This window comes from Euprymna scolopes, chromosome 31 (genome assembly GCF_053919585.1).
Source record: "Euprymna scolopes isolate OS-2025 chromosome 31, ASM5391958v1, whole genome shotgun sequence".
Taxonomy (NCBI): Eukaryota; Metazoa; Mollusca; class Cephalopoda; order Sepiida; family Sepiolidae; genus Euprymna; species Euprymna scolopes.
Genome location: NC_136512.1, coordinates 36,785,684 through 36,813,604, shown reverse-complemented (window position 1 = coordinate 36,813,604; position 27,921 = coordinate 36,785,684). Strand labels below are relative to the sequence as shown.

Here is a 27,921-nt window from a genome sequence, read left to right as displayed (position 1 = left end):
ATCAGAGGAGAGAGAATTAGAAAGAACTTGGTCGTTTACGGTCTTAGATGTTCTACCATAGATGGTAGTGTCGTCAGCATAAATGTCTAAGAATGATGTAAGGATGTGATTTGAAAGATTATTAATGTAAATCAGGAAGAGAGTTGGGCCCAGGATGGACCCCTGAGGGACTTCAACATTAATACTGTGAGCTTCTGATTTCTACCAATCAACTACTACTCTTATGAACCTATCAGAGAGAAATGACTTAATAATTGAGAAGACATTTTCAGCTATACCATAGCTAGAGATCTTGTGAAGTAAACTTTTATGCCATACCCTCTCAAAGGCCTTTGATATGTCAAGAGCAATTGCCCTAGAAAGGTTGCCTCCGTCGAGAGATTTGCTATTCCTATGAGATATAACTGTAAGCACATCTGCTGTAGATCTAGCAGAATGGGAACCATATTGTGTGTCACTAAGAAGGTATATTTGCTGAGGTGGTTGATTACTTCTCTCTTTAACACAGATTCCAGCAACTTACTCATAACACACAGAAGACTTATTGGCCTGTATTGAGAGGGAGATGACTGTTTACCTGAATTCTTAAATACAGGGCATACTGATGAGATTTTCCAGGGTGATGGGAAGTAATTCTCCTTAAGACAATGTTTAAACAGTTTTGTAAGTATGCACGCTAGTTCTAGTTGAAGTTTTTTGAGTACTATAATTGGAAAACTGTCAGGGCGGTTGCTTTACTGGAATTAAGGTTTTTGATTTGCTTGGCAACATCACGTACAGATATTTGTACATCATATAGCGTGTTTTCTGATACAGGAGTAAATATTGGGGGTTGGCGACCTTGGTCGCAAAAGGTAGAATTAGTTGCAACGTTCTTCGCAAAGAGTTTGGCTTTGTCTGATGCTGATGAGAATACCTCAGGTCCATTGATGATAGTTGGGATAGAGTACACGCTTCTGTTCAGGATTCTGTTTGTTATTTGCCAAAACTGATGGGAACCAAGCCGCTGTTCAACTACTTTGGACTTAACAGACTGAGCATACAACTCTCTTGCATTCTTTATTACTTTTTTACAGTGGTTGCTGGCAGTCCTGAAAGCGGTTTTAGTCTCAGTACATCTATTACGTTGGAAGCAATGGAAAAAGTTATGTCTGTGTACAATGGCAGCAGCACATTCTGGAGAGAACGACGGCTGGCTGTTAGGTTTTGGCTGGAATTTTCCTATATACATTATTAATTGTGAGGGTGTCTACCTTAATGTACGTGGGTTCAAGAATTTTTAATCCTTTTATATTGGTAACGTGTTGTAATTTTTGTGATATTAACCAAAATATGTCTGCATTGAGAAGGGGCGGTCATGTTTGTTTAAGTTTTGGCAAATTGAGCTATTGTCCAAAAGAATGAATGAGAAAGCTGTTGTACAAATTTTTTTTCTTTTTAACTATCATCGAAAATACATTCTGCCAAAGGGCATTGAGACTGATATATAACATTATTTTTTGTTTGTTTGCTTTTGTAATGTGCTTTGGCCTCTTTCTCTCTCTCTCTCTCTCTCTCTCTCTCTCTCTCTTTCATATATATATACATACACACACACACACACACACACAAATATATATATATATATATATATATATATATATATATATATATATATATATATATATATATATATATATATAAGAGACAATAGGAGTGGAAAATGAATTCACAAACTATATATTGGAAAATATAAAATGAGTCATTTATTTAATAAGGATATATATACATTTAGTTGGGGATAAAGGGGACTCTTCATACCAACGTATTTCGAAGCCTAATGCTTCTCATCAGAAGAGTAGAGAAGGTGCTAGGTAACATAATGGGGATGTGACGTCTAGCGAGGGAATCATCAGGAATTAAATAAATAAATTAAATTATTGATGCTGTTAGGGGGAACTATATTGAATTCTAAAATAAAGAAGGAGCGTACTATATAAAATGTAGTGTAAAAAGGAGTATAGGGTTTTTATCCTAGTTTTAAATAATGTAAAGAGTTTAAGTGTTTGAGATTCAGGGAGAGGCATAGGGGGAGTTGGGTTGTGGTTCTATTTTATCCGTATGTAAGATGTATAGGATTTATGCTAAAGGTTTTTATCGACATTTACAATATATTTACAATAAAGTTTCTTTTATCCTTAAAAATTGCCCCCTACTACCATTCCAATTGCTGAATTCAACCTCCTTCACTTCGTATTTTGACGACCTTAGCGAATCTAAATCAAACGATTTGAAGTCAATGCTAAAAATAGATCATTTTATTAATTGCTTAACTGAACACAGCCAAAACAATTATTCAAACATTATTTCTAATTTGATCTTTTAGTTTTTCCAGCTTATTCATATTCGGATATCACTAACTAAATGTAAAGGAACTGTTCGCATAAGGAGATTTCAGTTTTTAATAACTACAGATCGAAACATTGTCACGTTAGTGTATAGATTATTCATTTTTAAATGGTGTTCTTATATATCTATTGTTCTCATAATGTGTTCAATTACACATAAGGCCTACTTAGGAGGTCATTGTTGTCTAGCACATAGGCAATTTAATCATGTTTTTTTTTCATTTTGTCTATGATCTTTATTTTTCTCACAAAGATTATTTTCCCTTATACATTCATGTGCAGTCAGTCGTACACTCTTTTGTATATCTCAACAAGTTACAATTTTCCAATATTCTAGCTTTATATTTTTACATTTCGCATTCTTTCTGATCGTTCCTTACTTATATGGAATGCGATTGAAACAGTTCTTGGTCATATATTCTGTAGTTCTAAGTATGACAAGATATACCTGTTCAAATACGAAAATTACATCGGTGAAACATCCCGGATGATAAAATTTTTAAAATGAGGATAGTAAACCATTTGTATCATTTGAAATATTCAGATTACTTTTGAAACGCCCGTGCATATATATATATATATATATATATATATATATATATATATATATATATATATATATATATATGTACTCACCGACATACAGTCCTATTCCTTTGTATCACAACTCATCAGTGCCGCTAGACTAGCACCTCTCCCAAGCCGAGGATTGAATCTATATATATATATATATATATATACATATATATATATATAGTCACCCACATACATTACTGTTTCGCTGTTTCACAGCTCATCAGTGCGGCTAGACAGGCAACTACCTCAAGCCAGGATTAAAACCCGACCGTCTATGATAAATTATGTATATATTTTAATATATATATTTATTAATTACATAATATATTTATATTAATATACATATATATTAAAATATATGTATTATAATACATATATATATATATATATATATTATATTATATATATGAAAAAATATATAGTATAATATATGTATAATATTATAATATATATATTATATATATTATTATTATATATTATAATATATTATAACATATATATATGATGATATATATTATAATGTACATATATATTGTAATATATATATATTATAATATATATATATTATGTATCGAATTTTCAAGTACTAGAAAAGGCTAAAATGCCCAGTGCTCAAGAAATAATCGTAACAAACCAACTGAGATGGACAGGACATGTCATGCGCATGTCAGACAACAGACTACCAAAAGTAGTTTTCTTTGGTGAGCTCAAAGAAGATACACGACCTCTAGGCGCATCGAAACTGCGCTATAAAGACGTGTTCAAGAGACATTTGAAAAACACAAACCAACTCAACGACTGGAGAAGAAAAGCTGAAGATCGGATTCTTTGGAGAAGTGTGGTATCAAGCGCAGCCGATGCCTTTAGAGATCAACGCATTGCTGCTTGGGAAGCAAAAAGAGCGCGAGTACGAGCGCCACTACCCGAATATTCTACCATCAGGTGTCACATCTGCGACTGAGGTTTCAGAGCTCGGATCAGACTCACATCGCACCTTCGACAAGGACACTAATCAACATCCGCGTCATTGTCGAAATCGACGGACTCCCCAAGAGATAGATATATTTATTATAATATATATACATTATATCTCAACATATATATATATATATATATATATATATATATATATATAGTCTTTGAAGTTTTTAACCTTTAAAACTATACAAAAAAATATTTTTTATCATTCGTTAGAAAACCATCTAGTCAGTAAGTTATTTAATCACCTGCAATCACTGCATCAACTCGCTCTCGAATTTACTATAGTACCAATAATTTATTTTTCAAGGGATCATCAGTTGTTTACCATGAAACACTGTTTCGGGGATTTAAAAACAAACAGTATATTACATCATGGCTCCCCAGCAATGTTGATCAAGCACCACCACCCTTAATCTTAGGAAGAAGACATGTTACAAACATTTGATCCAATTTCCTATTCTTAATTGCAAACCAACCTTTTCATGCTATAAAAATGAATTTCTTACCTGTGTGATCCATCAATTTCCACATTCAAAATGGATATATTTTTTAATTTATCAGTCTTGTATTTATAAGATTACGGATTAATCCATTTAACTACTTATCACCCCCACTATGATTAGTATTTAGTATATTTACATTCTTATTTATTTAAAATTAGATATATAAAGGTTAAAAATATTTTTACATATATACATTTTTTTATGTAATTATAAATACATTTTATACATTGCTAATATAGTTTTGGATTTCCTTTATTAATATAGTCCGGTTAATCTGAAACGATTCAAAAGCATCAGGATAACGAACAAATGCTTTATTTAACTGTTTAAATATTTTATTTTTATCCCCACCTTGTTTTATCATCCTTATTATTAAGTTAGAAACTGGTGGTATAAAATCTGTTAATTTTAAAGTAACGCGAGCTATTCTCAAAAACTCTAACATAATGGTTCCATAAAACATAAAAACAGGGCAGGTGCTATCTTTATGCGGTATACATACTATTTTAAAGGGGAAGGCGTTTATTTTATCAAATATTTTATAAAGAAAAATCCCATCCTTAATTTTTATATCTAAATCCAAAAATGTAGCCTGTTGTCCTCTATGTTCACAATTCAATTTTAATTCGTTTGGACATATAAGATGTGTATTTTTTTCGAATTCATCATTATCGTTTATACATATAAGGTCATCTATAAATCTCCTACACCCATGAAAGTTATATGTTTTAGATATATCAGTTTTTAATAGTGATGACATATATATATACTCGAGTCTATGTAAATACAAATTTGCTCAAAATGGTGAAGGAACCAATCCCATTGGGGTACCTATCATTTGGAGTAATATTTTATTTCCTATTTGAAAATAGCATTCTTTAATAAGATGACTTACAAGTATTTTTAAAATACCTTTAGAAACACTCATTTTGATATTTTTATTTTTACACCAGAAAGCTTTAGAGTTTGAAAAGTCTATATATTTACCTTTTCCACGTTCAAAAGCTAAATCTACAGTATCATTTAATTCTTTTATAAGTTTTTCATGCGGAATTTTAGTATATAGCATACTAAAATCATAAGTAGCTATAGATTTTGCTTTTATTCTGGAATTTATTTTATCTAATTTTTCTTTCACTGGTTGGGAATTATTTACTACCCAAAATAGATTTATATTACTATAGAATTTTCTTTTCAGGTGAAAATTATTTATTTGATTTATAATTAATTTAAATATTTTAGATATAGCTTTACTTAAAGGTTTAGTGATGCACGTCTTTGAACCTACAATAAATCTAGCACTAACTGGATTTTTATGCATTTTAGGTATCCAATACATACATGGAAGATTTTTGTGTTTATCTTCTAACTTTAATCCTACTTTTTCACTAATAATACTATTATTCAGAGTAATGCTATCTAAATTAATATTACTTACTTTATAGGTATCCGAAACGTTACCTATAATTCCTACTTCTATCAATAAACGTTGTATATAATATTTTTTACATATAAAAGCTATATTGTTTGCCGCTTTATCAATCGGAACTATTACAAACTTATCTTGAAGTATTTTAAGTTCCTCCAGTATTTCTGAATTTTTTAAAAGAGGATTGGTTTTTCTAGGGTGTTTAAATTTTTTTATATGTTTAACGTTTTCATTTACGCATTCAAGTATACTATTTTTTCCATGCATCAAACGTAGACTGTGCTAATTTATATTTCTTTGCCATAGACATAATAAAACCTTCTAGTGCTTTAGTTACTTCATTTAGTGTAATTTAGGCATTTAGGCTCTCTATAATTCGGACCCTTACTAAGTAGTTTTCTTAATTTAGGATTATTTACTATCTTTAAATCTCCTGTAATTACATGTTTTATCTCATTATTGCAGAAAGGAGAGGAATTACATTCACATTCTGGAATGTTTATAATATTATCATTTATATTTATATGTTCTACCGTTTTCTTATAATTAAAAATCTTATTGCGTATTGTTGGCCCTAGTTTATATGTAACTATTGGTTTTTGATCTTTTGTCTGTAACTCATTTGGTAGTAATTGTATAGTTTTTTGTTTATTAAATATTTTAGGTAAATTTACATCATCAAAACCTTTTTCATACAAAATTACACAAACATTTTTAGGTTTCTTTTTTATACCGTCCACTGGTGGCTTATATAATTTAGTGTCGATTATATCCAGAATATAGTCATACTATTGAATGAAATAGTCCTTCCTATATATCGTATCCGGTTGTAATAATATTTTCGATGCTATTTCCTTCAAAACTTTCTTTTTTGTTTGATTAAGCAATTTTCTTATATAATTGAATGACTCAAAAATTTTATTAATAATAATATCTTTAATTTTACTAAAAAAATCCTCGCATGAAATAACCGATTCTCTATTATTTCTATTAGCATGAGTTCTATCTCTAATACCGTAGCGAGGCAAAGCTGGATATAATCTACCTATAATTTCAGAATCTTATAGGTCATTTTTTTTTAACTTTAATATTCAGCCCATATGGGTAAATTACTCGCATTTTTTTTAATTATGTCGTCTTCCTTATCCTTACGCATCCTTAGGATATCGTTATCTACATTACCCAAACTATTATATCCATTACTTAAAAATTTTTCAATTATTTGTACGGAAAAAGACGACTGACTGAATATATATATATATATATATATATATATATATATATATATATATATATGTGAGACTAACCGTGGCCCTCGGCGCAAGAGGGTCCGTGTGTGCCTGGCGTGCTGGGTGGTGGCTGATCCTGTGGTCGGGGCAGCGGAAGAAAGAGTTTCAAGATGGCGCCTGCCTGCTTTTATTAGAGACGGAATCTCGCAGGATCGCGCGAGATCTCGCGGGGATGCAAATTAGCTAGGCCATCTTGAGGAATAAAAGTCGGTCCATTGGAGGTGCGAGGCAGTCGGGTTCTGACGTTCGTGGCGATCAGTACAGTGACTGTTGGGTTCCGTTAGTGACCGTTGGGTTCCGTTTCTATTCGTGCAGTCAGCTGAGCTTTGTTAGTTACCTTCGCGCCGTGGCTGTCATTGTTTGTTGGTTCGCTGTGTGTTGCCGTGGTTCTTCAGTGAAACGCTTCGTCGCCCACGACGAGACTCCCCGTCTCCTACACAAAATATTCTTACAAGCTATTTCGGCCCCCCCACTCCGAACTTGGTTTTCTTTTCTTCAATGGCGGATAGGTTCGATCTAAAGTTGATACCGGAATTCGACGGATCCAACCCGGTACTCAGCTGGGTTGAGAAGGTCGAGTTACATTGTCAGTTGTCCGGCGTGAAAAATGTCGAGCGCGTGATTCCTCTGCGGCTGACCGGCGGGGCCTTCGCTGTATATCAGCAACTCAGCGCTGAGGAGAAGTGCGACTACTCGAGTATCAAGGCGGCGTTGTACAGGGCGTTCGCCACTGACCCCGCCACTGCATGGGAGCAGTTTGAGACGAGGTCTATACGCTTGGGCGAAACTATGGACGTGTATCTCGCCGAACTTAAGAAGCTGACGGTGTTGTTCGGCAGTCTTCCCGAGAGGGCCCTAGCCTACAAATTCCTGTCAGGACTCCCCGCTGGAGCAAAGCAGCTCCTGCGAGCAACCTCTACCATGTCCTCACTACCACTGAGTGACCTAGTGGACAGAGCCAGGACAATAATGAAGGATGACTCGACGGTGCAGGAACTGGTAGTCGCCGTCGCACAGGCCCCACCAAGTGGTGAAGGACCGTCTCAGGGACCCAGCCCGCAAGGTGATGTCATCTGCTACAGATGCAACGGGCGGGGCCACATGGCAAGAAATTGTAGAAGGTGGTCGGCGGCTGTTCGCTGCTACCGCTGTAACAAGACTGGGCACATGGCCCGAGACTGTGCGGGAAACGGGGACGGGGACAAGGTGCCAGTGCCGACCTCTTCCCCGAACAGAAAATAAACAAGGCGCTCCCTGTCATTCAGGTCCGAGTTAATGACACGTTATGTTCAGCCCTCCTTGATTCCGGTTGCTCCCGTACCATAGTGTGTGCGGACTTTTGTCGGGCGTGGAAAAAGAAGAACGTCAGGATAACTACCATTACTGGAAAAATATGAATGTGTTGCGGCGTGGGTGTGGTATACATTCGCACAAGAACTGGAAACTCGGCCAACGTTGAAGCGCTGGTGACACGCGAAAAGCCGCTGAGTTTCGACCTGTTGCTAGGCTACGATGCCATCAAAGTCCTGGGTGGCATGCGCATAACGCGCGCTGGCGTTGTAGAGTTTCAGGATAGGCCCCCGGTGTGCACAGCACTAAGAGTCGACCAGCCGGACTTCAGTGCGGAATTCGACGACCAACAGAAGGCGTGGACCGCCACTTGGAGGTGGTCAGAAGACAAGGAACCGGCCAAACTACAAAACAAAGTGGCAGAGTACCGTATGCCCAACCAGATAAGGCCTGCATACGAAAGCGAGCTCCGTGAATGGATTAAGAACGGTTGGCTGATTCCATACCCCTACGACAAACTTGGACCCACCCAAGGGCCTGATACCGCTAATGGCAGTTGCCCAACCTAACAAGTCAAAGGTGAGGCCGGTAATGGACTACCGCGAGTTGAATGCGCACGTTGATGTGTTCACAGCGGACGCCGACGTCTGTGCCAGCAAGCTGCGAGAGTGGCACCGGCAGGGGTCCAATGTGTCCCTACTGGACTTGAGAAAAGCATACTTGCAGGTCCGGATCGGCGAGGCGATGTGGACTTTCCAGACAGTGATGTTTTCCGGGAAGAGATACTGTCTTACACGACTCGGATTTGGGCTAAACGTAGCACCCCAGAAAATGAAAGTTATCGTCAATGCCGTGTTGTCACAAGAAGAATGGATCAGAAAGGGAACATCGGCGTACATTGACGATATATACGTGAACGAAGATATCGTGTCATCTTCGCGCGTAAGATCCAAACTTGCCAAGTTTGGTCTAAACTGCAAGGACTCTGAGCGGCTTGAGGATGGCGCCCGCGTATTGCGCTTGAGCGTTCAAGAGGAGCGAGGGATCCTGAAGTGGAGGCGTGGAACCGCAGTTCTCGACGTACCTGACGTTTACACAAGACGTGCCATGTTCTCCCTGTGCGGGAAACTTGTGGGGCACCTTCCAGTATGCGGATGGGTTCGTGCGGCGACAGGCATCATAAAAAGGAGGGCAAATGCGGTCACCAAAGGCTGGGACGATGAGATAACCGACGTACTATTGGTTCGAATGTTAAAGGAGACCGTCGCTAGTGTGAAAAAGAATGACCCCGCCACAGGGGACTGGTGCGTGCAGGGAGACGAACTGAGCGTGTGGGTGGACGCAAGTCCTCTAGCGATCGGTGTAGTTTTGGAGAAAGATGGGGCCGTAGTTGAGGATGCCTGCTGGCTGCGACCGGCGAATGATGCTGCCCATATCAACCTGGCAGAACTCGACGCTGTAATAAAGGGCATTAACCTGGCACTTCAATGGGAAGTGAAGAAACTGTGTGTGCACACTGACTCACTTTGCGTGCACCACTGGGTGTCGGACACACTCATGAGCAAGGCCAGGGCACGCACCAAGGCAGCCAGCAAAATGCTGATAAGACGGAGGCTGGAGACTGTGAAAAAACTGGTGACGGAGTACAACCTGTCCGTAGACGTAGTGCTCGTCACCTCGGACTACAACCTCGCCGACAAGCTCACTCGGGTACCACGGAGATGGTATGAGGTTATGAAGAAAGAAGCTAAGCCATTGCCTCTGTGTGCTGCCTCCGTCGAGGAGGACGAAATCAGGAAGATACATCACGACAGTGGGCACCCCGGAGTACAACGGACCTCCTACTTTGTGAAGTTGGCTAGACAATCAATACCAAAAAGCGCAGTAAGAGCAGTGGTCAGGGAGTGCCAAACATGCCAGTCCATCGACCCCGCCCCAGCCAGATGGCGGAAAGGACATCTGGGAGTGGACGCGACTTGGAGTCGGTTGGGTATGGATATAACCCACTACGGCAGCCAACACTTCCTCACGCTGATAGACTGCGGGCCAACGAGGTTCGCGATTTGGCGCCAATTAGCGAGGCAGGATTCCACCAGTGTCATCCACGAATTGGAATCCATATTCTACGAAAGGGGGCCGCCTGAGGAGATTCTCACGGATAACGACACGGCGTTCTGCAGCAGGGAATTTAGGCATTTTATGGACAACTGGGGGATCCGCCTTCGACACCGATGTGCGTATGTGCCGAGCGGCAACGGCATAGCGGAGCGGTGCCACCAAACCATGAAGAGGATCACGGCCAGGAAGAAGTGTACGATCGCGGAGGCGGTTTACAGATACAACACAACACCTAAGGACGCCGTGACTGGCGGCAGTGCGCCCGCTGATGCGATTCATCACTACCACGTGCGCGTCAAGGACGTTGAAGTGTGTCTACCTGACCAACGAGAACCCCAGGGGACGTACCAAGTAGGAGACACCGTCTGGGTGAAGCCACCCGGCGGCCGGTGCACCAGCAGCTTTTGGAGGGGGCGGGTCACCGGCGTCATCAGTGAACAGGCCATACTAGTCGATGATACTCCGCGCCACGTAAGGGATGTCTGGCCCGCTCTAAGCGCTGACCAATCGGCGAGCAGTGGAAGTAGCGAGTCATCCGACGATGAGCGATGGATCCAACCCGTGCCCCACGAACCTGGTGACTCAACTGCGAGCAGTGGAAGGAGCGAGTCATCCGACGATGAGCGATGGATCCAACCTGTGCCCCACAAACCTGATGACTCAACTGCGAGCTCTAATGCTGATGCTGATGCTTCCGATGCCACTTCTGAGAGCTCCGATGAGGAAGTCCCGGCAATACCCCTCCGCAGGAGTGCTCGAATCAAACGGCCACGTCCGCCGTGTCACGTATGTGATCTGGAGACCAGGGGGGAGTGTGAGACTAACCGTAGCCCTCGGCGCAAGAGGGTCCATGTGTGCCTGGCGTGCGGGGTGGTGGCTGATCCTGTGGTCGGGGCAGCGGAAGAAAGAGTTTCAAGATGGCGCCTGCCTGCTTTTATTAGAGACGGAATCTCGCAGAATCGCGCGAGATCTCGCAGGGATGCAAATTAGCTAGGCCATCTTGAGGAGTAAAAGTCGGTCGATTGGAGGTGCGAGGCAGTCGGGTTCTGACGTTCGTGGCGATCAGTACAGTGACCGTTGGGTTCCGTTAGTGACCGTTGGGTTCCGTTTCTATTCGTGCATTCAGCTGAGCTTTGTTAGTTACCTTCGCGCCGTGGCTGTCATTGTTTGTTGGTTTGCTGTGTGTTGCCGTGGTTCTTCAGTGAAACGCTTCGTTGCCCACGACGAGACTCCCCGTCTCCTACACAAGATACTCTTACAATATATATATATATATATATATATGTTGTATAGTCGAGTGTTCATTATTGTGGAGAGAGACAGGGACATGTAATTAACAGTGAGAGGGGGAAAGAGAGAAGTGACATTTATACGTATTACAGTTCTGTTTCACGGAGGGGGGAGAGGGTGTGATCAGTTCTTTTAACACAGGAGGGGACAGTCATTACTTATGATTGAGAGAGACATTACTTAGGATGGAGAGGGGGACACATTACTTAGGATGGGTTATACAAAGTTCATATAAGTATTACACATTACCTTTAATTTGCGGAACGGCGACACGAAGACAGCAGCTACAAAAATATGTTCTTTTATTCCATTTGACCGGTCAAAATGATGATGACATCCAGGAATTCAAAGTCGTTTCTATATGTTAAACGTTCTCCCTTCACTTCTAAATGGACCCTCCTCTGACTATGTCAGCTCTGTCTCTGTCTGACTAGACTCTGGACTCTGTCTCTCTCTCTGTCTGCCTAATCTCACTAAAACTAGCAAACTATATTGAGAATCTGCCTTTCTGCTATGACGTCATGTATGGCTCTCAAAGTGACCCACTCAATTGGGGAACTCACGTGGCCTAAACATACGTGGTTCGGCACATGTTCCCAAATCATTTCTGCAGACAAACAGTTCTCACTAACCTATTTTTTGACCTAACTTATTTTTCAATATGTTTTTAAATTGCTATTGTTCTTTCTTCTGTAGCTGACCTTATTTTAATTCAGTTTTCATAAAAAGAATGTAACAATTAAATTCCTTTTACAAACAAACATATCTAAACTGCTTTATGTGAAATTGAACAATGCGAAATTCTACATTCCGTTTTCTGAATCTATTCTGAACCTTGCTTACCAGGCTCAAATCTCGGTCTATCCCAATCTCATTTTCACTTATCTAATGTTCTTCTTACTTACAAGAAACGGGGATCCTGTTCTTGTAACATACATGCGTTATATATATATATATATATATATATATATATAGAGAGAGAGAGAGAGAGAGAGAGAGAGAGAGAAAGAGAGATATAGATAGATAGATAGATAGACGCATTAGAAACCACTTGCATCGTCTTCCTTCAGAAATGTTATGCGTAGAAATGTATATATATTAAAATAGGATATTCTTGATGTTTTAAGGAAGGTTTTTCGAAAACTTCTTCCACTGTCTTTCTCGGAAATTGTTTGCATAGGATTTAAATTTCACAAACATTAGATATATTTATAATTTTACGAGGAAGTTTTGTTTTGTCGCCATCTTAAATACAGAGCAGACCAACGAAGCTTTTCAAGATATTGGGAAGCATACCTTTTTAACACAACATTAAAAAAACTTAGAATGAAGCAAGTTTCGTTTGAAGCTTTTGGAGCACTATGATTGGAATGCTGTCAGGGCGAGTTGTTTTACTGGAATCAAAGTCTTTGATACGTTTGGCAACATCACGCGCTGATATATAGATATCGCATAGCGTATTTTCAGTCACGGGTAGGCGACACTGATCGTAAAGTGTGGAATTTGATGCAAAGTTCTTAGCAAAGAGTTTGGCTTTGTCATATGTTGACGAAAATACCTCAAGTCCATTGATTATTGTTGGAATAGAGCGCACACATCTGTTGACGACACTTTTTTATTCGCCCAAACTTGTGATAACCAAGCCGCTGCTCATCTACTTTTTATTTGACGGACTGAGAATATGAATCTATCGCGTTCTTTATTCGCCTTTTGCAGTGATCGTTGGCACTCTTAAAGACAGCTTTAGTTTTAGAACATCTATTTCGCTGAAAGTAATGGAAATAAGATTTCTGTGCGCAATGGCGGCGGCACATTCTGGAATGACTGTTTTGTTTTTGAAGGAATTTCTTGGAGGGTATAAAGCGGTCTATAGCGATAATTAACAAGTCAGGTCTGACACTATAGAAGATGCGTTCTTTCAAAACATGGAACGCAGAGGTATATCAGATATAAACGTTCGGTAGCTATCCCAGTCAGTCATAAAGTATCGATATACTATACGATGGTGAGGGACATCTGAAGACTTAAATTTTGTTTTTATTTCTAATTTAGACAACCGAGTTATCCGAAGATTCCAGTGGAGACAAAACGAATGATAAGCACATTTCAAGCCAAGTTATAAGAAAAATGTCTAGGAGACTTGCAAACTGACCGTCAACGTCGGGCACACTGGTGGGTTCGTTAACAATCTGTATTAGGTAACAGGTAAGACAGAACTTCCCTTCAGCGTCTGCCTTGTTTGAATGGACTAGCCATTCAACAATTTGAATGTTGAAGTCTCTACAAATGTGAATGTTGGCCGAGGGATAAGCAGAAAGGATGTGGTAAATTTTCTCTGAAATAATCTCAAATCCGCTGTTGTGGGGACGATAGTCTTTTCCTCCTACCAATATCCTTGGTCTTTTCAAGACTAAGACCAATAGGCATCTCTTGTCTTTACGATAATTGATTTTCATTATTGTTAGCTCCTTATATGACTTTTCTGGTGCGATTTCTATCACTAATATATATATACTAGCAGAAGTACCCGTCGTTGACTGGGTTCAAAAACAGCTTACAGAAAATAGCTGTGATTGATGAAAGTATGATAGGTTATGAAAAGGAGGGGTTTGTAAAGAGATAGGTTTTGATACTCAAAAATTTTACCCTAAACAAAATATGATGAAAGTAAAGATAATTTTCGCGAAAATATATATTTTTTTTATATCAACTTTGTTTCCATTCGTAGCCAAGAGTGACCAACAAAATGATGTTTCCTTACAGAGAGAAAATGTTATATATATAATAATAATATAAATATAAAAGAAATAAATGTTACCATAGTCAATAAAAGTTACTTTATGGTAAAAAAGTTCATTGGTTTGTATTTTTAAGTAGTTTGTAAAAAAAAATTTTTTTTTAAATTCACGAACCGGTTTAAAAAATATCAAAATAGCAGCGACTTTGAAATGGAGAGCCCCGTTTTCAATTTGAAGGAGGAGCACCTGAGCATTCTGTGTTAACAATTTAAGAGAGTTCCGTCAACGTAAGGAATATTTATAAACATGTTTTAATGTTTTCCGTTATTTTGTGCTTGAGGAATATTCGATTATGGCATGTGTAGTTTATATAAAAATTCATTTAAGTAGTTATCGCCTCAAATTTCGTTTTAATTTCGGTTCGCTGAAATTATTTCAAGTAAAGAGCATTAAAAACTATTTCAAAGCAAAACAAAAAACATGAACTGAACTTTTATTGACTACGGTAACATTTATTTCTTGTATATTTATTTTTTTCTGGTAGTCGTTTGTTTGCTTTTCTGGTAAACACTCTTACTAAATAATATCGACGAAAGATCGAAAAACAAAGAACAAAAACAGTTTGGAAAAATAATGAAGTTTTACTTACTTTAGTAAAATAATCCGAACCAGCAAAATGGGATATTAAAAAATAAACATGTAATTATTTTAGTTTTTTAAAGCAAAGAATCGATATAAATATGAATAAGAAGAAAATGGCGCCCTTTTCAAGCAGAACAGCTTCGTTTCAGTTTTACAGTATTGAACGGTGTAGTATTGCGCCGTCAGATTCAGGGTTGTACTATTGTAATGTAAAGAACACGCAGAAAGGGTTGTAATCACCTAAATTCCTTCTAGTACACTGACAAAAAAAGCTTAAACAGATATATAAATAAAAATAAAAAGGTTATGTAAATGTTTTTAAAAAGACACGTAATCACGTGAGCAGGATTTTTTCCTTCTTTTTACACGATAACAAGTAACGTTCTTATTTTTTATTATTTATCTATTTTCGAAAGAGTGCCACGTGCAAGTGGAGAGGGAAAAAAGAGTTATGCAAAATTTGTGTTGAGAATTGTCTAAAGTTCCGACTTTTTTTTTTTTTTTGCTTTCACTTTAATAAGAACGTGAATTTATGAGGTGAATTTATTCGACACACTATGATTCAACTAAAAAAATAAATAAAAGCTAACGTGAATTAAGATTAAAGTTAAGGTGTTATTGTGGGCCCTCACCCCCTTTAAAAAAAACTTGTTAAACTTTGTGACATATTTACATTCTATGGAGGTCAGGAGCGAACGAACACCCAATAATTTTATTATACCATAATTCTTCAAACTGAAACATAATTATCAAAGTATACTTACGAAAATAGATATGAAAAGTCTTTGTTAAAGTTTGTGCCATATTTCCATGGAGTACAGGCGCGAACGTAGACCCCACAATTTTATTATACCATCCCTATTAAAGTTGAAACATACTTATCAAAATATTCTTATGTACATCTATATCAAAAATCCTTGTAAACGTTTTTATTTTTTCATTTTTTATTTCCATACTTTGGGGGCCAGGCGCGAACGCAGACCCCACAATGTTTATGCCAGATCAAACATACCCATTCCTGATACTCGATACATCTTCTATCATTATATGTCATCAGTTTTTTTAAAATAGTCAACCATATAGGAGCCTATTCGTGACCAGACACACGCACGCACACACACACACACACACACACACACACACACACACACACACACACACACAAACGTTCAGCTTTATATTATAACTAGCAAAAGTACCCGTCGTTGACTGGGTTCAAAAACAGCCTACAGAAAATGGACTCTGATTTATGAAAGTATGACAGGTTATGAAAAGGAACGGTTGTAAAGAGATAGCTTCGAATTTGGGGGTATCAAAACCAAAGCAAAATTTAATGAAAGTAATAATAAAATAGATAAACCCCATAATTTATTATACCATACCTGTTCACACTGAAACACTTATCACAATATTCTGTGGATCTATATTTAAAAAAACACCTTGTTAAACTTTGTGACATATTTCCATTCTATGGAGGTCAGGTGCGAACGAACACCCCATAATTTTATTATACTATATTTCTTCAAACTGAAACATAATTATCAAAATATACTTACGCAGATAGATATGTAAAGTCTTTATTAAAATTTGTGCCTATTTCCATTCTATGGATGCCAGGCGCGAACGCAGACCCCACAATTTTATTATACCATCCCTATTTAAGTTAAAACATACTTATCAAAGTATTCTTATGTACATCTATATCAAAAACATTTGTAAACGTTTTTTTTTATTTTTACATTTTTTATTTCCATACTTTGTGGACCAGGCGCGAACGCAGACCCCACAATTTTAATAAATCACCGTTCTGACAGATCAAACATACCCATTCCTGTGTCTCGATACATCTTCTATCATTATATGTAATCAGTTTTTTTTAAATAGTCAACCATATAGGATCCTATTCGTGACCAGACACACACACACAGAGACATTCAGCTTTATATATATATATTTCAGTCTTTAATAGACAATTTTATCAGGTATTTAACTTGAAAATACTATTTTTAAAAAATAGCACGATCCAATTGATGTAAGGAGTTAAAAAAATCAAATAAAAATAAAAATATGACATGAATGTAAAAACAAAAACCGGATAAATATAACACTGAGATGGATAGATTTTTACCCAGCAAACAGCATTTCTTCCTTCTTTGTCAGAAACATCACTTCTAGAATGTGAAGATTAAGGGATAAAATTAAGAGAAGCGAGAGTTACGCGGTTGCTGAAACAAAACCCAGATATTTTATCATTATTTAGGATTCAGTTAATGATTTTATCAACAAACGATACCGTAATAATTAAATTTAATCTCATTAAAAGAAACAATATTTTAAAAAAAAACCACAAAAGGAAATACAATACTCTCGAAAAATGCTGGGTTGTATTTTGATAAATAAAACATTCAATTTTACAAACGCAAATTATTAATTTTTAAATAAACAAATATACTTACTTTTTAAAACCAAATCCCTCAAACAACAATCTATTTTGTGTGTATGTGTGTGTATAATTTTTTTTTTTTTTTTACTTGATAAAATGTGTAACAACCGGAAATTGAAATGATTAACGCCCAACTGTCCATGCTGGACGCAAAATGTCATCCGTGTCGGCCATTTTTGTATAAGTATGTGTTTGCAGTGCTAAAAGTACTCCACGTCTGCCAAAAATCTGACCATTCCGGGCCTTCTTGGTAGGCAAACTTGACCAAAACTAAAAATGGTAGCCAGAGTGTTGATTTAATCAACCTTTAGAGAAAAAGAGCAGATGGTGTTTTTAGTTAATACCTGAAAAATAAAATTAATATTACCGTTATGAACGGCGACAGGTGACATCAAAAACTGAGAGAGACACAGAGAGAGAGAGAGACGAAGGGGGTTATGGCACAATTTTTATTTTCATTCTTTTCTTTCTTTTTTTTTATTGTTATGTTTATAAAAGTATTGTCTCTTGTTTTCTTTCTTCTTATTGACGGATAAATATCGATCGATAACATTGAACGGGCGTCAATTATTTACTGAACCACGTGTACAGACAGACAAACAAACGCACGTACTTATCCATTACAATAACGATATTTTGAAAATGGCGTATATTTATTTACCAGCATCTGCAGGAGATGAGAAACACGACCAGGTGGGGTTTTGAATGAAAAGCCAGTGCACTATATGAAGTGTACGTTGACTTACAAAAATGCCCGTTGGCATTCGGTGATAGAAGCACCAGAGGAGATTAGCAATAAACTAACCCGTTTTTCAGAAGGTATAGCTTGGGGGGGGGGGGCTGTGACTAAAAAGAACAATACCTTACTGTCACTGTCTGATTGATTGTCAAAGACGTATCCTATATATATATATATATATATATATATATATATATATATATATATATATATATATATATATACAGTGATGATCATATTTATTGGCACGGTAAAATAAAAGTTAAATTTTGTCTAATAAATTCTAAAAAAGGGATTAAATTAAAGAAAATAACAAAGTATATTATGTATTTTTAACTGGCCTTTCCGATGCAGCAATCGGATTTTAGAAAAAATAAATAACAAAGGAACAACAAACATAATTGCAAAAAACCCTTGTTCAAAATTATTGGCACGATTTATTTAATAATCAATTGTATAGCCTTTGGCCTTGATTACCTTCCTCAGTCGCTTTTCATAGTTTACAACCAAGTTGTTGCACTCTTCAGTAGTAATTTTAGCCCACTCTTCCTGACAATAATCCTCCAATTGAATAAGATTCTTAGGCTTCCTTTGCATTACCCTCAATTTTAATGTTCTCCATAAATTTTCAATTGGATTTAGGTCTGGGCTTTGTGATGGCCACTCCAAAACATTAATATGATTGTCCTCAAGCCATTTCTTAGTCAGTTTAGCCGAATGCTTTGGGTCATTATCTTGCATGAACCACCAACGACGACCAAGTGAGAGCTCTTTAGCAGAGTCTTTCAGGTTTTCATCCAATATTTTAACATAATCTTCCTTTTTTATGCTACCTGTGACCTTAACAAGTTGCCCTGGTCCAGAGGCAGCAAAGGATCCCCAAAACATCAAACTGCCTCCACCGTGCTTCACTGTGGGTATGGTGTTCTTAGGCAGGAAAGCTTCGCCAGATTTTCTGTAAATATAAGACACTTTATTATGGCCAAATAACTCTATTTTCGTTTCGTCAGTCCATGGAACACGTTTCCAGAATGCAACATCTTTATCAATATGACGTTTTGCAAAGGCTAGCCTTGCTTTCAGGTGCATAGGCTTCAATAAGGGAGTCTTTCTCGGACGACATGCTTTTAAACCAGCTCTCTTCAAAACTCTACCAACTGTATGTCGAGATACATTCACTCCAGAGGTGCTCTGTTCATCAACAATCTCCCCAACAGAGATTCTTGGGTTTTGTTTTACTTGTCGAACAATTTTCCGTTCATCTCTTGGGGAAAGAATCCTTTTTCTCCCTCTACCCTCTAAACTCATAACGTGGCCTTGCGATTTGAACTTGTTTATTATGGCTCTAACAGTGGATTTGGGAAGGTTTAGCTTCTTTGAAATCTTATCATAGTCCTCCCCATTGGTATGGCATGCTACAACAAGCTTCCTGACGTCTTCGCTGTGTTCCTTAGTTTTAACCATGGCGATTGAAAATTATAATTTAGTCACTTATAATAGTTTAAATAAATCGCTATCTAAAAATTATCTGAAAAAAATTATTCACTGAATTAGCGTTAAACAAGCATAATATGGCTATAAAAAAGTTCAGAAAGCACGTAAACCGGAAATTGATTGATATTATACTGATACTAAAAGAAAAACAAAGCCGTGCCAATAATTTTGAACAAGGGTTTTTTGCAATTATGTTTGTTGTTCCTTTGTTATTTATTTTTTCTAAAATCCGATTGCTGCATCGGAAAGGCCAGTTAAAAATACATAATATACTTTGTTATTTTCTTTAATTTAATCCCTTTTTTAGAATTTATTAGACAAAATTTAACTTTTATTTTACCGTGCCAATAAATATGATCATCACTGTATATATATATATATATATATATATATATATATATATATATATATATATATATATATATATATATATATATATATATATATATATATTATTTTATTTTATTTTTTAAATAATAAATAATTAAATAAATAAATAAATAAAAAATACGTCCAAATAAAAAATGGGTGACTTTCTAAGAAAAACACCGGATCTCCGAGGCCGAGGCATTAACCATAATATTGTTTAAAAAACCAACAACAAAAAAACTACGTAAACAGATAAACGATAGCAACAAAAAAGTAAATTGTCTATGGCATCAGAGCGTAATGGGTAAGGGCGCTGGACTGAAATACATAAGGTCCAGGGTACGAATCCCAACAAAATTCAAGCTAAGCTGAAGAGGAGTAGGGCTCCGAAACACGCGTGTCCGTAGATCACTGTTTTTAAAAATAATATATATATATATATATATATATATATATATATATATATATATATATATATATATATATATATATATATATATATCGAGCCAGAGATGTCTCGTGTCGCAGGGTTCGAATCGTTCGACTGGTAGTAATCGTGACACCCTGCACTGAAGAATCCCGAAAGGATGAAACACTAGTGTCTGTAGGTATTTAATTATTATAGTAAAAAATAATTATGACAGCCCCTTTAAGAAATTCGTTTCTTATCGTTGAGCACTTTCCGTTGAATTAAAAAGTCGGTCAATTTAGCTCTTATGCGTAGATCATCGTATAACGATTTGATCACTGTCTGTCTGACGTAATAAACATTTAAATTAAAATGTTTAAAATTCAACGCTATTTCACACGGTTAATAGTAGCCGAATGGATGCGGTCTCCGCTAATCGAGCCAGAGATGTCTCGTGTCGCGGGGTTCGAATCGTTCGACTGGTAGTAATCGTGACACCCTGCACTGAAGAATCCCGAAAGGATGAAACATTTGTGTCTGTAGGTATTTAATTATTATAGTAAAAAAATAATTATATATATATATATATATATATATATATATATATATATATATATATAAGGTAAAATTAAAAGCCAAGAACAATGCGAGATTTTTTTTTTTTTTATATATAGAGTAAAATTAAATGCAAACAAAAGAAATAAAGTTCTTTTTTTTTCTTTTTCACACAAATTTTAACTCTAAACAACAGTAATTTTTTTTTTCTGTTGTATTCAATGGTGATATAAATCTCAATATATTTCAGACTTATTAGTCCATTTTCAAGAGAAGACAGCTGTCTTCTCTTGAAAATGGACTAATAAGTCTGAAATATATTGAGATTTATATCACCATTGAATACAACAGAAAAAAAAAATTACTGTTGTTTAGAGTTAAAATTTGTGTGAAAAAGAAAAAAAAAGAACTTTATTTCTTTTGTTTGCATTTAATTTTACTCTATATAAAAAAAAAAATCTCGCATTGTTCTTGGCTTTTAATTTTACCTTATAATTTTCTTCAACAATGCTTCAAGCAAACTACAACCTACTTATATATATATATATATATATATATATATATATATATATATATATATATATATATATATATATATATATATATTATTTATTCATTTAAATGGTGGGTCACCGACAATTGTTGTATTATTTTTTTTACTCATTTTATTATTTAATATTTTCATTTTTCATTTTTAATTATTTAGATCATTCTAATAGATTTTCAATCATCGAAATAATTTTTTAACGCGTTTTGTATTCAAAATGTAAAATATTTAAAATATATTTATAATGTATAAAAATGTTTTTGCTGGCAGTTTTGATGACATGTTTTCTAGAAGTGGGAATATCTGTGAATGTTTCTAAAAGTCCTCATGGGTGTGTTCCTCCCCTATCCTTGTTTATTGGGGGTCAGACCACGGCCACCGAGATATCGAAGGCCTGTTAACTGAAAAATGCCTGCAGGCAATGTAGGTAAGATTTGTCGAACTGTTACTGTTGATACTATATGACGGCATTTTTAAAACGAGCATTAAAACATGTTAAAAAAAAGAAAAGAAAGGAACCTAATTCGATGAATAATGAAACTGAACTTTATTCAATATAAAATATAAATATTATCTATGTAAAATTACGTAATTTTAAAGCAATATACAATCAAATACTGATAAAACTAAATTATGAATTTAAAGAACAAACAATTAAAGAAACATTAAACACAAACAATTCTTGGTCTTCGGGACAAGATCACAGTGTAGTATCTGGTCTGATGCTACAATTCGCTTTTTCTGTCCTCGGCCGGTGGAGGAGACAATTTTTATTTTTGTTCCTATCCAGAGTACCCCTGATTGAGGAGCTGGATTTTCCCCCACAAGATTATATGTTGACATATTTAACTAACTATTACTTTTAATACAGAAATTACATTTAAAGTTTTGGTTTTCTGTTCTTCCATGTTTATTTTTCTCCCATGTTTTTCATCAAAACCTGTAGCGTATTTTAATCAGTTACATGGTTAGGAATCCTATACTCTGCTCTAGTCTTCATTTTCATATCAGTGTAGAATACATGAATACGAAAATGAAGTTCACAAAACTACTAAGAGACAATCATAATATGATGTGAACATTGGCTAAAAACTAAGATAATATAGTAAACATTTATTTTATTTTTCACTTTTTTTAAATTCTTTAATTCAATTTGATTCATACTTTTATTTCGTACTTGTTTTTATTTTATTTTCATTTTAATTTAATTTATTTTTATTTTTTGTTACATTTATTTTTTCATGCATATTCAAATAATACTTTTGGCATTTTTGCCTCAAATAGTACCTTCAAAAAAGTTTTTGTGATTAAAAAAATGAAAATGAAAACCTTTTGCGTATGCGCTTTTTAGGAAGCAACCATTAAATTAAAATCCATTTACGCAGAGTCCACATACCCTATGAAATACCTTTTTTATTATTGTTGTAATAATAATAACTAGCAGGACCCGTGGAAATTCCACGGTAGTTAAAATCTTTTAAACACACCAGTAAGAAATTCCTTATAAAAATGAACGTATGGAAGCAAGTAGAACAAACAAAGAACTTTAGTTTAAACTTTTATTGAAGGTCAATGCGATCGTAACTGATTCTGTTGATATTGTCAGGAAGTGCTGGTGATGATTGAGGCGGTGACAGGGACATCGATTAGCTGCTTGGAGTGAGAATAGTGGTCAGTCAGCAGATTCTTGGGAGTCAGATTGTGAATTTAAAAAAACTGTGTGACATTGCTGACATCGATTTTGTGCAAGTTCTGATGACCCCAAGTTATTTAATATTTCAGGACATTTTGGATTACATGTGTAAGTAATGAATAGGTCACAGAAAACTGCCATTGCATCTTGATAAAGCTATTGTAGATTCCTAGGACTTCCTGTAAATGTAGATGGTAGAATAACTGGTACATCAGAATAACCATCTTCATTCCTTGCTAAATGATCCATTAAGCCAGAATATTGAGCAGCTCTTAGTTGACTTTGATGGCTTTTAATGAAGTTAAATAAGCAACCGTCAACTTTTACATATGCAATAGACTTTTCTATTCATTTTTAATTTTATTCAATGAAGATTTGGAAATTCACAAATATTTTTAAGTCGAATTATTGATATAGATTTCAATTAATGCATCACAACTTCCTGATAATATAAATAGAACACTTTGAATTTTCTGTACAAAAGTTTTTTCCATAATAACATTGTAATCTGTTATAATATTCAGATTCTTGTGTATTACATGCATAGAAAATGAAATGTTTCTGTAAATCTTACGAAGTACAGTTAAATTTTGATTTTTCAATAATCAAAATGATGTGAGGTAGGTTATACCTATCAAATTTATGTCACTGTTATATAGTTAAGTAAGCTGGCTAATTGGCTATAAAGTAAGTTATTCCAAACTTTGATCTAACATTTTAATTTAAAAAAAAAAAAAGCTTAACATTTTCTTGTATCATTTTTTTTATATTAAGAAAAATGTAAGCATCATGCTGAAATAATAAAATGCTATTCTTAATAAGGGGAGAGGGTTTGACTATTCTAAACCTTCACCTAAATAACGATTTAACGAAAAACATGTTTAAAATGTTCTTGTATCTTTTTTATAATTTTTGTTAAATAAGAAAAATCAATAAACTTTGATAGCACTATTGTAAGAATCATGCTGAAAGCCATTCTTAATATGGGGAGGGGGTTAACTATTCTGAAACTTCACCTAACAATGAAAAAAAAAATAAGGGAAAAATATATGTATGAACAATAAATATTTCTTCAGTTAAATAAAATATACTGTAAATCTTTAAATAAGGAATAAATATTTATTTAAACCATAATTATTGAAACAAAGTATTTTACTGCATAAAAAAACGGTTATGGGGAGAAGGGTTAACTATTTTGAACCTTCACCTAAATAGCGATTTAATGAAAAAAAATTTAATGGTCTTGTATCTTTTTTTATAATTTGTTTTGAAATAAGGAAAAAAAAAACTTTGATACCGCTAGTGTAAGAATCATGTTGAAAGCCATTCTTAATATGGGGAGGGGGGGTAACTATTCTGAAACTTCACCTAACAATGTAATAAAAATAATGGAAAAATTCTTCAGTTAAATAAAATATACTGAAAATCTTTAAATAGGAAATAAATATTTCTTTAAATAAATTAAATCGTAAGTAATGAAACAAAGTGTTTTATTTCATATTAAAAAAAATGGTGTGTCCATTTTTTATAGTATTTTAATATGTATGCCGTGTCGGTGGGCATTAGAAGATGATGACTGCCTGTAAAAGAAGCAAAATAAAACGATCAAAACATAAGTAATAACTATGTAAACAACGTGAAGCTGTAAAATGTTACAAAATTACTCGATTCGGCATTAAATAACACGAAAAAGGCCGTAAAACAAAAGCAAAACAAAACAGAACAAGACGTAAAATATGTTTTGACTTTGTGTTACTCAGTGTATTTGCGAATGGTGACTTTGGTGATTTATTTAATAAAGTTATTCTTGACTTTTGTAACATTTATTTCTAAACATATTTTTTGTTATGTAAGGCTCACTCAAAAGTAAATAAAAAAAAAGATAAAGTGGCACAGTAAAAAAAAAAACGAACTCGTAACGTTAAATGTAAAAAATATATTTATTACTGAATAAAATAGAATAAGCGTTCCGTATTACAGAAGACATCGTTAAAAATGTAAGTAAAATACTATACTATTTAAACTGTGGAACGATACCTTCTATGCATAATTGTCTTTAAAATAATCCGGAACCATAAATAGACAGTTATTTTTTGTTTGTTTGTTTTGTTCGGGAACTTTTGGGAAATAAAAGGGTTTAATTATTTTTAACTGATAAAGATTGAACAATAAAGGGAGATAATTCACATAAATTAATGTTTGCGATGATGATGACGCGTTTCATTAATTAATGTTTGCGATGAGGATGACGTGACACCGTACGGACAAGCATATTAATATATAGATAATAATAATAATAATAATAATAATAATAATAATAATAATAATAATACACTAGTAAGATACTCTGGACCGTTTATAGGATGGACAAAAGAAGAACTGAGAAAACTCGATCAGAATACCAGGAAACTCATGACCATGCATAATGCACTACATCCAAAGGACGTTATTGACAGACTCTATGTGAAAAGGAAAGACGGTGGGAGAGGACTAATCTGTTTAGAAGACTGTGTGAAGGACACGAAAAAGACCTAGAAAAATACATAATGCAAAACACTGAAAGGATAATTATGGCAGCGAGAGAGACACTGAAAAAAACAAAAAAACAGAAAACAGAGAGACAAATGACAAAACGAGAAAAGAGAAGTGGGAAGAGAAACAACTCCACGGAAGATTCATAAGAATGACAAAAGATGAGAATAACGAAAACACCTGGACATGAATGCGAAAAGGACATATAAACTGAGAAATTGAATCTCTAATAACTGCAGCACAAGATAACTCGATAAGAACCAACCATATCAAAGCAAGGATCGATAAAACACAAGAAAACAGCAAATACAGACTCTGTGGACGAAGAGACGAAACGATAAACCATATAGTAAGTGAATGCAGCAAACGGCCCCAAAAGGAATAAAAAAAACAGGCATGACCAAGTGGGGAGGGTGGTACACTGGGAATTGTGCAAACGACTGCATTTTGAGCCTACAGATAAATGGTACAAGTATAAACCAGCAACAGCACTCGAAAAGAGAACCACAGAATCCTATGGAACATCGACATACAAACGGACAAAACCATCCAAGCAAGAAGACCAGATGTCGTAATAATTAACACAAAATAAAAATCCTGTCGAATCGTAGACTTTGCAGTCCCAGCTGACCACAGGGTGAGTATGAAAGAAAAGGAGAAACGAAGCAAATACACAGAGCTAGCCAGAGAGTTAAAAGGAATTTGGATGATGAAGAAAATCAAAATAGTACCGATAATAGTAGGAGCACTAGGAACAATTCCGAAAAACTTCGAAAAGAGAATGTCAGAAGTACAACGACTAACGATAATGAAAACGACTGAAATATTAAGGAAAACCCTTGAATGCAGAGAATAATACAAGACAATATAACGAATAAGCGTTACAGGGAATGAAGAACACAGAAACTGCATATTTACAAGTTCTACAACCTCCATCATGCACTCCCCCCCCCATTATTTCATCATACCATCCAAAAAGTTCCAACAAAAACCTAACAGCCAGCCATGGTTCTCCCATGAATGTGCTGCTGCCATCGCGCACAGAAATCATTACCAACGTAATAGATGTATTGAGACTAAAGCTGCTTTCAGGACTGCCAGCAACCACTGTAAAAGAGTAATAAAAATGCAAGAAAGCTATATGCTCAGTCCGTTAAATCTAAAGTAGCTGAGCAGCAACTTGGTTCCCACCAGGTTTGGCAAATAGCAAACAGGATCCTGAACAGGAGCGTGCGTTCTATCCCAACCATCCTCAATGGACCTGAGATCATCTCGCTAGCATCAGACAAAGCCAGACTTTTTGCCAAGAACTTTGCAGCTAATTTTACCCCAAGCGACGAAGGCCATTAACTCCTCCTATTTCCTCCTATAACAGATAACACGCTATGCAACATACAAATATCTGTGCATAAGGTCGCCAAGCTAATCAAGAACCTTGATTCCAGTAAAGCAACTGGCCCTGACGGCATTCCAGTTATAGTGCTGAAAAAGCTCCAACCAGAACTTACCCCTATACTTACAAAACTGTTTAAGCATTGCCTTAAGAAGTGCTTTCCAACACCCTGAAAAACCTCATCAGTATGCCCTGTATTTAAGAATTCAGGTGAAAAGTATCTCCCTCTCAGTACAGACCAATAAGTCTCCTGTGTGTCATGAGTAAGTAGTAGAAGTAGTCAACCACCTCAGCAGAAACAACCTTCTTAGTGACATGCAATATGGTTTCTGCTCCGCAAGATCTACAGCAGATGTGCTAACGGTTATATCTCAAAGAATTAGTGAATTTCTTTACAAAGGCTTCTTTTCCAGGGCAATTACTCTTGACATATCGAAGGCCTTCGATAAGGTATGGCACAAGGGCCTACTTCACAAGATTTCCAGCTACGGTATCACTGGAAAT

At 35.6% G+C, this 27,921-nt stretch overlaps 1 protein-coding gene across 1 annotated transcript in view; it reads right to left on the bottom strand.

Moving 5' to 3' along the window:
- The window catches only part of LOC145255696 (short transient receptor potential channel 7-like), a 267,600-nt gene extending 249,505 nt beyond the window's left edge, over window positions 1–18,095 (bottom strand). The window contains exon 1 of the mRNA XM_080114270.1: window positions 17,700–18,095. The gene's annotated coding sequence lies outside the window, so the exon portion shown is untranslated. The remainder of the gene's footprint in view (window positions 1–17,699) is intronic.
- Between the last annotated feature and the right edge of the window lie 9,826 nt (window positions 18,096–27,921).